Source organism: Clupea harengus, chromosome 7 (genome assembly GCF_900700415.2).
Source record: "Clupea harengus chromosome 7, Ch_v2.0.2, whole genome shotgun sequence".
Classification (NCBI taxonomy): domain Eukaryota; kingdom Metazoa; phylum Chordata; class Actinopteri; order Clupeiformes; family Clupeidae; genus Clupea; species Clupea harengus.
The window spans coordinates 28,864,063-28,876,600 of NC_045158.1; the positions used below are offsets into that span (position 1 = coordinate 28,864,063).

At 48.9% G+C, this 12,538-nt stretch overlaps 2 pseudogenes; one reads left to right on the forward strand and one right to left on the reverse strand.

Moving 5' to 3' along the window:
- Window positions 1-302, forward strand: part of LOC116221164 — a 10,555-nt pseudogene extending 10,253 nt beyond the window's left edge.
- LOC116220979 overlaps window positions 1-3,717 on the reverse strand; it is a 3,970-nt pseudogene extending 253 nt beyond the window's left edge.
- Window positions 3,718-12,538: the final 8,821 nt, after the last annotated feature.

The following is a 12,538-nucleotide window of genomic DNA, read 5'->3' on the forward strand; positions in this document are numbered from 1 at the left end:
AATAAGACATTGTTTGTGAAAGGTTTTGATGAGCTCTGTGTTGCATAACCTCACTCTCCCAAGTGTTTAGTCCCTCTGTTACAGCATACATGTTCTGATATCTGGTTTTATATGACAACCACAATATTATGTACCATGACAGTAAATCTTAATGAGACTGTATTTATCCAACAATTGACACCCAATGAAATGTGTTCCTCTGTTTCTTTATTAATACCATTGTAATGAGACCAGTATGTTTTAAAATGTGTTCCTCTGTTTCTTTATTAATACCATTGTAATTAGACCAGTATGTTTTAAAAGTGTTCCTCTGTTTCTTTAATAATACTGTTATAATGAGACCAGTATGTTTTAAAATCTTTCTGGTGCAAAAATGGTGAATAAAGAGTTATAGATTGGCATTCAATGTACTGTTTTTCTTGGCGCCTGTGTGTGTGTGATTTATTTCAGAAGTATTTTTGTTAAATGTATTGAAATACTTTATCATCCCGATAGCAATGAATAAATGAAATGCTTTGACGAAGAAAAAAAACAATTTGTTATCTGTGTCAGCTGCAGGGCTGTACAAAGCCAGTCCAATCACTTTATTGATCCCAGATGACATGATTAGATGGACTACCAGCACTACCTGTGCACACTCTGCCTGTGAGAGGGGGTTCACCTTTTACAGTTTTTCTCGATTGCTTAAACACAATTTTGACTGCTTTGTTTTGTTTTGAATACACCTCACACACAATTAGCACAACCACACACCCACTGTTAGTGTGACAGTGCAGTTTCTACAGGTGTTCCTGATCGAAGACCACCCTCTTGCCATTGGTGCTCTTTTTCTTGGTGTGTGTGTGTGTGTGTGTGTGTGTGTGTGTGTGTGTGTGTTTGTGTGTGTGATTTATTTCAGAAGTATTTTTGTTAAATGTATTGAAATTCCTTCATCATCCCGATAGCAATTAATAAATGAAATGCTTAACAAGTAACAAGATGTACATGCCATTGGCAGGAGGAGGTACCTGCCCACGAGTCACTAATCAACAACATCGACAGTTGACAACATTCGTTGTTCCTGATCGAAAACCATTGTCTTGCCATTGGTGCGTTCCAAAAAACAGACATTTTAATGGATTGTAAAAGTTCTGTCCTCTTCTCTACTCTAAATATATATCATCAGAATGTTACCTTCTTCATGTCTGATATGTGTCATGTAGAATTTGTTACGTCCAGTCCAGTTTACTAAGTTAAGTTTGCTTATATAGATCGTTTATTCTTGTGTTCCGTGTTGTGATTGTTTACTCACCTCTCCTCTCGTTTCAGACTCCTCACTCCCTGCCTCATGTGTGCTCCACCTTGTTGATTGTCTGCCCCTCCCTGATTGTTTGCACCTGTTCCTCATCACCTAGTGTATTTAGTCTGTGTGTTCCTGTGTCTCGTTGCCAGTTCTTTGTTTCCCCCGTGTCTCAAGAGTTCCAGCGTTTCCCATGATTTCCAAAGTTCCAGTGATAACGACCCTTGCTTGTATAATCGACTCCGTGTTTGCCTTCTCCTTGCCGGTACCTTTGCCTCCACATCCTCACACCTGGATAACGAACCTGGACTGTTTACTCGACTACGTGATTGCCTCCTCCTTGCCGGTACCTCTGCCTCTACAAACTACTACGGTTCATTTGTAACATCACTAGTACTACCCGTGTGACGACCCTGGACTGGATAAACGACGATCCCCGCTGCCCGTCCCTGATTGGAATTGTTTGTTTGTATTTGGACTGTCTTACCGTGTACCGAACCCGTTCAGTAAAGTTATTTTGCATCTCTGTCTCCGAGTCGAGCATTTGGATCCTACGTTTCCACGTATGTTACAGAATTTTAACTTGAATCAAATAGCCATTTCTTCAAAATGTGTACTCTATTTAATTTACATTTATAAACAATAATACATAAATTCATGTTTTGTGCTTGCAAAGTAGGCCTAATGTATTTGAAATATGTTCTTTCAATAGTAATTTTATATATTGTATTAATAGAAATGAGAAAAATACAGTCATAGATGCTGAATATTCCTGTTAAAGGAGCTTTAAAACAGTAAGCACTACATGACATCACGAGTGAAATGTGTCTGTCTCCACCTGGAGCAGCAGGAGCCTCAGACCCCTCACTCCTGTCTGTCTGTCAGCCTGGGAGCTGCTGTCTTTAGTCCCGTCCTCCCCTGTGTCCACCGTCCCCTCTGTGTTCAGACCCCTCACTCCTGTCTGTCTGTCAGCCTGGGAGCTGCTGTCTTTAGTCCCGTCCTCCCCTGTGTCCACCGTCCCCTCTGTGTTCAGACCCCTCACTCCTGTCTGTCTGTCAGCCTGGGAGCTGCTGTCTTTAGTCCCGTCCTCCCCTGTGTCCACCGTCCCCCCTCTGTGCTCTGGAGTCTCACCAGCTGTCTGCACACCCGCTGGAGGGCGGGGCTGGAGAAGTAGTAGAGCACAGGGTCCAGTATGCTGTTGAGGTAGGTGAGGGTCAGCGTGGGGTAGAAGACCAGGTTTATTACCTCCACGGATTCACACGTCCTCTGCGACCCAATCCTCACCCAGATCAGCACCTGGGCCACGTTGCTGGGCAAGAAGCAGACAACGAACACCACCACTACCACCACTTGATGTTGCCGTACTCATCCAGATGCCTGCGCCTGAGCTCAGAGACGATGCAGAGCGAGCAGACAAGGATCAGAGCCAGGGGGACGAAGAAGGAGATCATGAAGACAGACTTGTACCAGAGGGACACAGGGTCCAAAGCCAGATCATGAAGACAGACTTGTACCAGAGGGACGCAGGGTCCAAAGCCAGATCATGAAGACAGACTTGTACCAGAGGGACACAGGGTCCAAAGCCAGGCACACCAGGAAGCTCTCGCACTGCGTGGCACGTCCCACCACCAGCTGCTGTGGCGTGTGTGTGTGTGTGTGTGTGTGTGTGTGTGTGTGTGTGTGTGTGTGTGTGTGTGTGTGTGTGTGTGTGTGTGCACGTCCCACCACCAGCTGCTGTGGCGTGTGTGTGTGTGTGTGTGTGTGTGTGTGTGTGTGTGTGTGTGTGCACGTCCCACCACCAGCTGCTGTGGCGCCATCAGGAGGTGGGCATTGAGGGAGACGGTGAGCGCCCACACCACCACAGCGATGCCCACAGCCTTGGCGATGGACGTGGAGTTGAGGCGGTGGTGGGGGTGCAGCACGCGCACATACTTGTACCTGTCCAGAGCGATGAGCGTCAGGAAGGCGATGCTGCCGCCAGGGTTCAGGGACACCAGGAAGAGGAAGATGCAGCAGAGGACATCGCCGAACCTCCAGTCCAGTCCAGAGAGGTAGTAGCTGGAGCGAAACGGCAGCACCACGTTGAGGAAGAAGCGGGCCATGGCCAGGTTGAAGAGGAGGACGGTGCTGCTCTTCCAGGGCCTCATGTGTTAGCAGAAGACCCAGAGGGCAAGGCTGTTGCCCAGGACGCCCAGCAGGAACTCTCTGATAATCAGAGGAGGCAGTGCTCTGGGGAGCAGCTCACCCTCGTAGGAACAGCAGACGTTCACTGACCACTTCATGCCGCTGTGTCTGTGGGCAGAACTCTGGCTCTCTGGATGATATCAACAGTTCAGCAGCGGTGTTTTTATTTTCAAACACACATGTTGAGGCCCAGAAGTTCAGACCGACCACAAAACTGTCCAAAAGGTTCTATGTAGTCTGAAAGAGGAACAAGACTTTACATGTCCCTGTGTCACTTCAGGGAAGTGGCACAGGGAAGATCTCTGTGCAATCTCAGAATGGCAATATTTTAATGGGTTGTTAAAGTTTCTCATCAAAATACTGCATATATTCTCAAACTGTTCCATGAAAATTGATCATTAAGATGTATGGAATTCAAGCCTGATATGTGTGATGTAGATTTTAGATTTTAAGGAATTAAACTTAATTGAAATCCCTCCCCCTTCTCACTGTTGCCCAAGAGGGAAGGAGGACTGGACTCCCCCACCAGAATGGTTGGGTCCGGGTTCCCCCACATCTGTGGATGGGTCCAATTGGGACTAGTTGGACCAATTTAGCCCCATGGGCTGCCTTATTAAAAGGGTGCCTCATTGTTTAGTGAGGGGAGAGATTTGGACAGGCTGGAAAGCAAAGAGACTGGCACCAAATAAAGGACCCCCTCGAAAACGAGATGCTGCATCTCAAGGGGTTATCCTCCAAACAATAACATTTCAAATAATAAAAATAAAAAAGTATTAATGCACAGACCTAAGTGCTCATGGTGACCCGGGTTCGGGTGTGTTGAACTGTTATATCTTATTTTACTCCATTGATATAGACCAAGAAAAAGGAATGATGAAAAGACTAATTGCGCTGTTGCTCTGTCTGCCGTTGCAGAAATTGTTACGAATGGTGGGTGTTGTGCAGAACTCAATCGCACGACTCAGCACAGGGGTAGATTCAGAAGAATAAACGTTTACTAGCAGGGTTCGGTACACAGGTAGGCAGTCCAAAAGTAGGCAAACAAATCCAAACAGGGAATAGGCAGGAGAATAGTTGTAGGGCAGGCAGAGGTCAGAAGCACGAGTAATCACTTGAACACGGCGGAAGCGCTAAACACTAGGAACACACGAGGAGCAGTGGAAAAACAAGGAACATACCAAGAAAACACAATTTACGAAGACGCAACGAGGAACAAGAAAACAAGGACTATATATACACACAGGCAACAGATAACGAGGGACAGGTGAGAACAATCAAGGCGGGGCAGACAAAGACACAGGTGGACTAAACAAGGGGAATTAACAGGACACAGGTGAAACCAATGATACACACAACCCGGGAGATTGGGAACAGGTGAGGGGTGGAGACACGGACAACAACAAGAGGGCACATGGCATAGACAAACAAACATAGGGAAAGCACATGGCGGGAACAAGGAAGCACGAGGACTAGACATGGGAACAAACATGTGACCACACAAGGGAGACAAACACAGAAATTAGACACGGACAGACACAGACCTTACAGTACCCCCCCTCTAAGGGGCCGGATTCCAGACGGCCCAAAACACAAACAGATCAAATCCACCTAGGGTGGGTGGAGGGGGTCCAGAGCAAGGCAGGCAGGCAGACCGGACCAGACAGCCCAAAAACACACAAACAAACAGATCAAATCCACCTAGGGTGGGTGGAGGGGGTCCAGAGCAAGGCAGGCGGGCAGGCCGGGCCAGACAGAAGGCTGGAAAGAAGGGTCTGGTGGCTGACCGGGTGGACGGCCAAGCAAGGGCAGAATGTCTGGTGGCTGGCCGTGTGGGTGGCCAAACAGGGGCAGAGTCTTTGGCGACCGGCCGGGTGGGTGGCCAAACAAGGGCAGAGTCTTTGGCGGCCGACCGGGTGGATGGCCAAACAGAGGCAGAGTCTTTGGCGACCGACCGGGTGGATGGCCAAACAGGGGCAGAGTCTTTGGCGACTGGCCGGGTGGGTGGCCAAACAGACCAACAATAAATACAACAACCACCCTAACAACCAATAGATGCCAGCGATATCGATTGGTGTTTGGGGTTGCAGGGCCAGTGGCTGGGGTAGTCGTGGCACCTGGACTCTCTGGTTCATTAGGGCTGGCGGCACCGGGCCCTGGGTCTACTGCAGCTGGGACAGGGAACCCAGGAACACTGGAGACAGGGGTCGGAGCGCCTGGGGCCAGCGCATGGACGCCTGGGACCGGCGCAGGGACACCTTGGATGCTTTGGACAGGGACGCCTGAGACGCTCGGGACAGGGGAGCCTGAGACGCTCGGGACCGGGGCGCCTGGGACGCTCGGGACAGGGGAGCCTGGGACGCTCGGGACAGGGGAGCCTGGGACGCTCGGGACAGGGGCGTCTGGGACGCTCGGGACAGGGGCGCCTGGGACGCTTGGGACAGGGGCGCTCGGGACAGGGGCGCTCGGGACAGGGGCGCCTGGGACGCTCGGGACAGGGGCGCCTGGGACGCTCGGGACAGGGGCGCCTGGGACGCTCGGGACAGGGGCGCCTGGGACGCTCGGGACAGGGGCGCTCGGAACAGCAGAGCCCTCAGCAGCGACGCCATCAGGAGGTGCTGCTGGACCGGTGACGGCAGAGGGTGCTGCTGGGCCTGCATCGGAAACGGATGCTGGAGGATCTTGGTCGGCAGCGGTGGCTGCGGGGTCCGGGTCGGCAGCGGTGGCTGCGGGGTCCGGGTCGGCAGCGCTGGCTGTAGGGTACGTACAAGCTGGGTGAGCTTCGGCTGGGTCTGCTGGGTCAGCGACGGCTGGGTCTGCAGGGTCAGCGACGGCCGGGTCTGCAGGGTCAGCGACGGCCGGGTCTGCAGGGTGAGCGACGGCTCGGTCTGCAGGGTGAGCGACGGCTCGGTCTGCAGGGTGAGCGACGGCTCGGTCTGCAGGGTGAGCGGCGGCTTGATCTGCGGCGGCTGGTTCTGCTGTGGCGTAGGCCTCAGTGGCGTCACCATCAGCAATTTCTTCAGAGGCTGCTTCAAGGACAGCAGCGACAGAGGCTGCTTCGGGGTTGGTAGCAACAGAGGCTACGTCGGGGGCAGCAGTGGGTGCTTCGGGAGCGGTAGCGACAGAGGCTACGTCAGTGGCATCAGAGGCTGCTTCTGGGGTGGTAGCGACAGAGGCTACGTCGGGGGCGGCAGCGTCAGAGGCTGCTTCTGGGGCAGCAGCGTCAGAGGCTGCTTCGGGGTTGACAGCATCAAAGGCTGCTTTGGGAGTGGTAGCGACAGAGGCTACATCAGGGGCATCAGAGGCAGCTTCTGGGGTGGTAGCGACAGAGGCTACGTCGGGGGCGGCAGCGTCAGAGGCTGCTTCTGGGGAGGCAGCGTCAGAGGCTGCTTCGGGGGTGGCAGCATTAGAAGCTGCTTCGGGAGAGGCAGAGGCTGCTTTGGGAGTGGTGGCGTGACGGAGGCTACATCTGGGGCAGCAGAGACGACCTCGGAGGCGGCAGCGTCAGAGGCTGCTTCTGGGGCGGTAGCAACGGAGGCTACTTCAGGGGCGGCAGCGTCAGAGGCTGCTTCTGGGGCGGCAGCGTCAGAGGCTGCTTCGGGGGAGGCAGAGGCTGCTTTGGGAGTGGTAGCGACGGAGGCTACCTCTGGGGCAGCAGAGACGACCTCGGAGGCGGCAGCATCAGAGGCTGCTTCGAGGGTGGCAGAGGCTGCATCGATGGCAGCAGAAGCTGCATCGAGCAAGGCAGCGCCAGAGGCTTCTTTGGATGCGACAGAAAATCTTTCCAATGCTGCAAAGGCAGCTTCGAGGGCGGCGGAGATTGCTTCAAGGGTGGAAGCTCCAAAGGCTGCCGTTGACGGCGTCAGAGACCCGCTCTGATGGTGGCATTGGTAGAGGCTGCTTCGAGGTTGACAGCGTCAGAAGCTCTTCCTAGGGCGACTGAGGCTGTCCTGACGGCGGGAGGCAGGAGACGTGGAGTCGGAGCTGAAGCCAGAGCAGTATTGGTGAGTGAAGCTGAAACCCTGGAGCCGGAATCCAGGCGCATGGAACCGGAGCTGGAGAGGGAGGTGCAGCGAGGGGAATCCCAACGATCCAGGAGCTGCTCGAATTGCTCCCAACAGCAGGTTCAGGAACTTCAGGGAACTTCTCCCTTGCTCCTCTATTCCCCTTGTCACGAGGCAGAGAGAGGAGGCTTGTTTGCTCAAACTGAGTCTGAGCACTGAGTCTGAGTCGGCTGAGTCCATCTTTGGCGTCTTCGTACTGTTACGAATGGTGGGTGTTGTGCAGAACTCAATCGCACGACTCAGCACAGGGGTAGATTCAGAAGAATAAACGTTTACTAGCAGAGTTCGGTACACAGGTAGGCAGTCCAAAAGTAGGCAAACAAATCCAAACAGGGAATAGGCAGGAGAATAGTTGTAGGCAGGCAGAGGTCAGGAAGCACGAGTAATCACTTGATACACGGCGGAAAGCGCTAAACACTAGGAACACACGAGGAGCAGTGGAAAAACAAGGAACATACCAAGAAAACACAATTTACGAAGACGCAACGAGGAACAAGAAAACAAGGACTATATATACACAGGCAACAGATAACGAGGGACAGGTGAGAACAATCAAGGCGGGCAGACAAAGACACAGGTGGACTAAACAAGGGAATTAACAGGACACAGGTGAAACCAATGATACCACAAACCCGGGAGATTGGAACAGGTGAGGGGTGGGAGACACGGACAACAACAAGAGGGCACATGGCATAGACAAACAAAACATAGGGAAAGCACATGGCGGGAACAAGGAAGCACGAGGACTAGACATTGGGAACAAACATGTGACCACACCAAGGGAGACAAACACAGAAATTAGACACGGACAGACACAGACCTTACAGAAATAAAGAGGATGTTTAGCCATACTGTGTCACAGGGACGTGCGGTCATATGAGGCAGGTGAGGCAGAGCATTGAAAATCATGTAGGTGAGGCACACAGTAACCTCTGCCTCAATGAAGGGGGCGTGCGAGAGCGCACCTGTCGGGGTTATGCTGGGAACTTTGCTCTTCTTCTACACTTTACTTGACGGCGAAAATGGAAGATTGTATTGCTAAGGCTGAAGCAGTCTCAAAACTGGACTTCAGTCCAAACGTGAAATGAATCAATGATGGGAGACCAATGCCGGAGCTCAAAGGTTTGCTTCAAATGACGGGACAGAAGATAATTCGCTCTTTCCCTGTCATCTCTTCTCAACGTGTGACAATGTCTGGACTGTAAATGAGACTGAAGAAGTTTGCCTGTCAGCGGTAGGTCCACTATGCAAAATGACCATCACAATTTGTACACTTTTAGATAGGTAGATGCAGTGAATGTCGACAACTTCGACATGTAACGTGTATTTTCTATGATTAGTATGTATTGTGTTGGTTGTAAAGCAGTTTTGTCAATGGGCAGAAAGTTGATGGTATTTTTCACTTGACTACGAGGTTCATATTATACAGTGTGATTAGCTATAGTTCGCTGGGAACTTCCCATTCCTCACGTTCCGTTAGCTAGCGTTGGCTAGCGTTAGCTAGCTAACCGTGCTGCCATACTGAACCTGATGTATTTTATCATTTTATTTTACTTGTGCAGATTGCTGCGTTATGCCAACTGTTGTTTGTGTATGATACAGTATGTTGCTCCAATAGCGAAATATGTGTGTTATATGTGTGTAATAAATATGTGCATGGTTGTTCGATTGTTTGTGCACTGGGTTTACTTTTATTTGATTAATGCCTGTCAGCAATGCTGCCTATGCCAACTGTTGTTTGTGTATGATACAGGAATTAAAGAACAAAGCAATCGCAGTGTTCGTCAGTCCCCTGTTTGACCACCGTCACACCGTCTTCCGGTTTGTGAGTTTAGTCGTATGACTATGTAAAAGTTCGGTTAACAGTCAGTTGAGTATTGAGCCGTATAACTTTACACAAATTTTTTTTTTCAAACGATCGTTTAAAAGTCCTGGTATTAGACAATAACTTAATTGTATGTATACATGTCTATGTTTAACAAACTAGAGACCGGAATGACGTAATCACTTCCGGTTTCTGTGGCCTCACCAGCCACGAACCTCACCGCTCGTCACTGCTGTGTCATCATATCTCTCCCGTTTGGCTGATTGTCATCCTTTGTGGAAGCCAAAAACACACAAACACACCTCAACATCTATAATTTCAGACTGCATCTACCACAAACACATCCCAATGAATGTAGCTAATTTGATTAAGCTCATTACCATAATAAAAACTATTTTTTGTCAGTCTGAGTCCAAAAGCCCATGTGGCACAGGAAGAGGGACAGAAAGAGAAATAATAAGTGTGACAGTGGTCATCAAAAAAATGAAATGACCACGGATCCGTGTAGTGGTTTTGTAATTCAGTAATCCAGTGAACGACAACCAACCAAGGACACGGCCATGAATGTGGCTTTGGATTCAACGATCAGTCCTGGAGCCTGGACTGCTCCAAATCGGCTTACTCTTTCAGACACAGTAACGAGGAGATTGAGTTCCCCCTAGTGGCCAGCTCCAGAATAGGAGTGTATGCGGATCACACAGCATGTGTGATCAAATTAACAGAATCATACGGTCATGAGAAACAGTTAATGAGCTCTGTTTAAAACCAATAATAACTTGTATTGTGTTAAAAGGAGTTCAAATGCAAAACGTCTTTAATTCATTCATTGTTTACTCCATTCGTTATCATTCAGAGCTGAGGTATAATGGTATTATCAGTGATCTGTACAGTAGTCTAGATCTGCCTGCCTGAGATCGATTGTTTTTGTGTCCACCCACGGATCCAGCGGAGATGGCAGTATTTTCCTCATGCGAGTACATTTTCTCACTGAGGAAACTTCACCCTATCACTCTCATGGTTATTTCTCCACGTTTTTCAGGCATATTTTTGATATTCTACCACTGTTAAGGTGTTGTTATTATTTTCTAATACGAGTTTCAGGAGAATGTGTATGAAACATTTAAGTAAGCTGGTGCCTAGTTTTACTGCTAGCGTGTGTGTGTGAATGAACCCCCCCCCCCATCTTGTTAGCTGAGTTCAACCCATGACTGCAAATTCATATCATATGCACATATGTCAGTGTATTTTATACAGTCATTTGTGTATTGTTTCTTAGTAACCCGTATAGGTTTTGTGAAATGTAGACATATTTACAAGGGCTGTCTGTATTTTGTTCCTTCAGTAACTTTATGGGTTTTGTGACAGTCTATTCAGTTATGGCCTGCATGCTCTTTACCTGGCAGCGGTAGAGAAATGAGAATTATGCCTCAGGGAACCCTGCATATGGTTGTAGCTTTAATATGATTGTAACGTAAATGAGGTATGTATTCTACTGCAGCCAACCTGTTACTTGTTTGTAAACTCTGTATTTGAAGATTGATTTGAGGTTCTCACTGAGGAAACATCAGCTTGTGATTATTTCTCCTTGTTTTTTAGGAGTGTAACACACACACACACGCAAACATACGCACACAAACACACACACATTCAGGGACAATCAACCCCAAAAGAGTTTAACTGAATTTGACAAAAAGTGTTTTAGTGTGTAATTGAGGACCCAACCTTTAATAACCTGGGACTCTGCATTTATACTTAGTGCTAGCACAGTAAAAAGTTATGAATCAAGTCTTCAACACAAAGATACACACACACACACACGCGTACACACACGTACACTCATACACACACACACACACGCACACACACACACACACACACAAAGATACGCACACAAACACCCACACACCTATTTCCCTGACTCAGTTTGAACATTTGAACTGGACTCCAAAGACTGACGCAAAATGACAACTAGGAAGCCACTCCTCAGCACACTATCTTCTGGTGAAAACGAAACTTAAGTATCACTCGGCAGGTCTTTCCCTTAGTGTGCTTGTGCTTGCGGTTGTGAGAGAAAGCAAACAAAATGGCAGAGGCAATCTACAAGAAAGAAGAGGACTCCTTCACGTGTCCAGTCTGTCTAGATCTGCTGAAGGATCCAGTGACTATTCCCTGTGGACATAATTTCTGCATGAGGTGCATTGAGGGCTGCTGGGATCAGGAGGATAAGAGAGGAGTCTACAGCTGCCCCCTGTGCAAAGACACCTTCACTCCCAGACCTAGACTAAAAAAAAATACTCTGATTGCTGAAATGGTGGAGACATTTATGAAGACCAGAATCCAAGCTTCTCTTATTACTCCCTCTAATGCTGGACCTGGAGATGTGGAGTGTGACGTCTGCACTGGGAGAAAACTCAAAGCTGTAAAGTCCTGTCTGGAATGTCTAGTGTCATACTGTGAAACGCTAGCCTGGATGCCAGACGAACTTAGCCACGCCCACAAATTATTTGGTCGGGAAGTTCGGTCTGGTGTCGCTCCGTTGGGGAGAAATTATCTCCTCACAAAAATCTGTGAGGAGATATAGACCAATCAAATTGTCAGGGCGGGCTTTATACGATGATGGACAGATGATCAACCCTAACGTAGTCAACCACGTCACCAAAGAGCTTTTGGGGTGAATTCGTTTTCAACAAACATGGCTGCCGTTGGAGAGCTGAAATGTGGAAATTCGAGTCTGTTTTAGAAGACATTGACAGCACATTCATTTTGAAAGAGGAACAGAGAAACGCGATCAAGGCATTTGTCGATCGAAAAGATGTTTTTGCCGTCCTTCCTACGGGATCCGGTAAAAGTTTAATGTATCAGCTGGCCCCATGGTCTACGTTATGGTCATACTACGTTGCTCTGATTGGTTGTAGGCCTATCCAATTGAGCGAAGAGGCCTTTTTTTTCCTAGTTCGGTTGAAACACGCCCCATAATCACAGCCCAACGGAGCGGTCTCAGACTCATTATCTGACTAGAATTATGAGTATGACATCGTCAGGCTAGTGAAACGCACTACAAAGCTCACAATGAACTTTTTCCTGGACAAAAACACTCAGTGATTGATGCCACAGGCCAGCTACAGGAGAGGATCTGCTCTCATCATAAGAAGGTTTTTGAAATATTTTGTCGAACCGATCAGAGTTGTA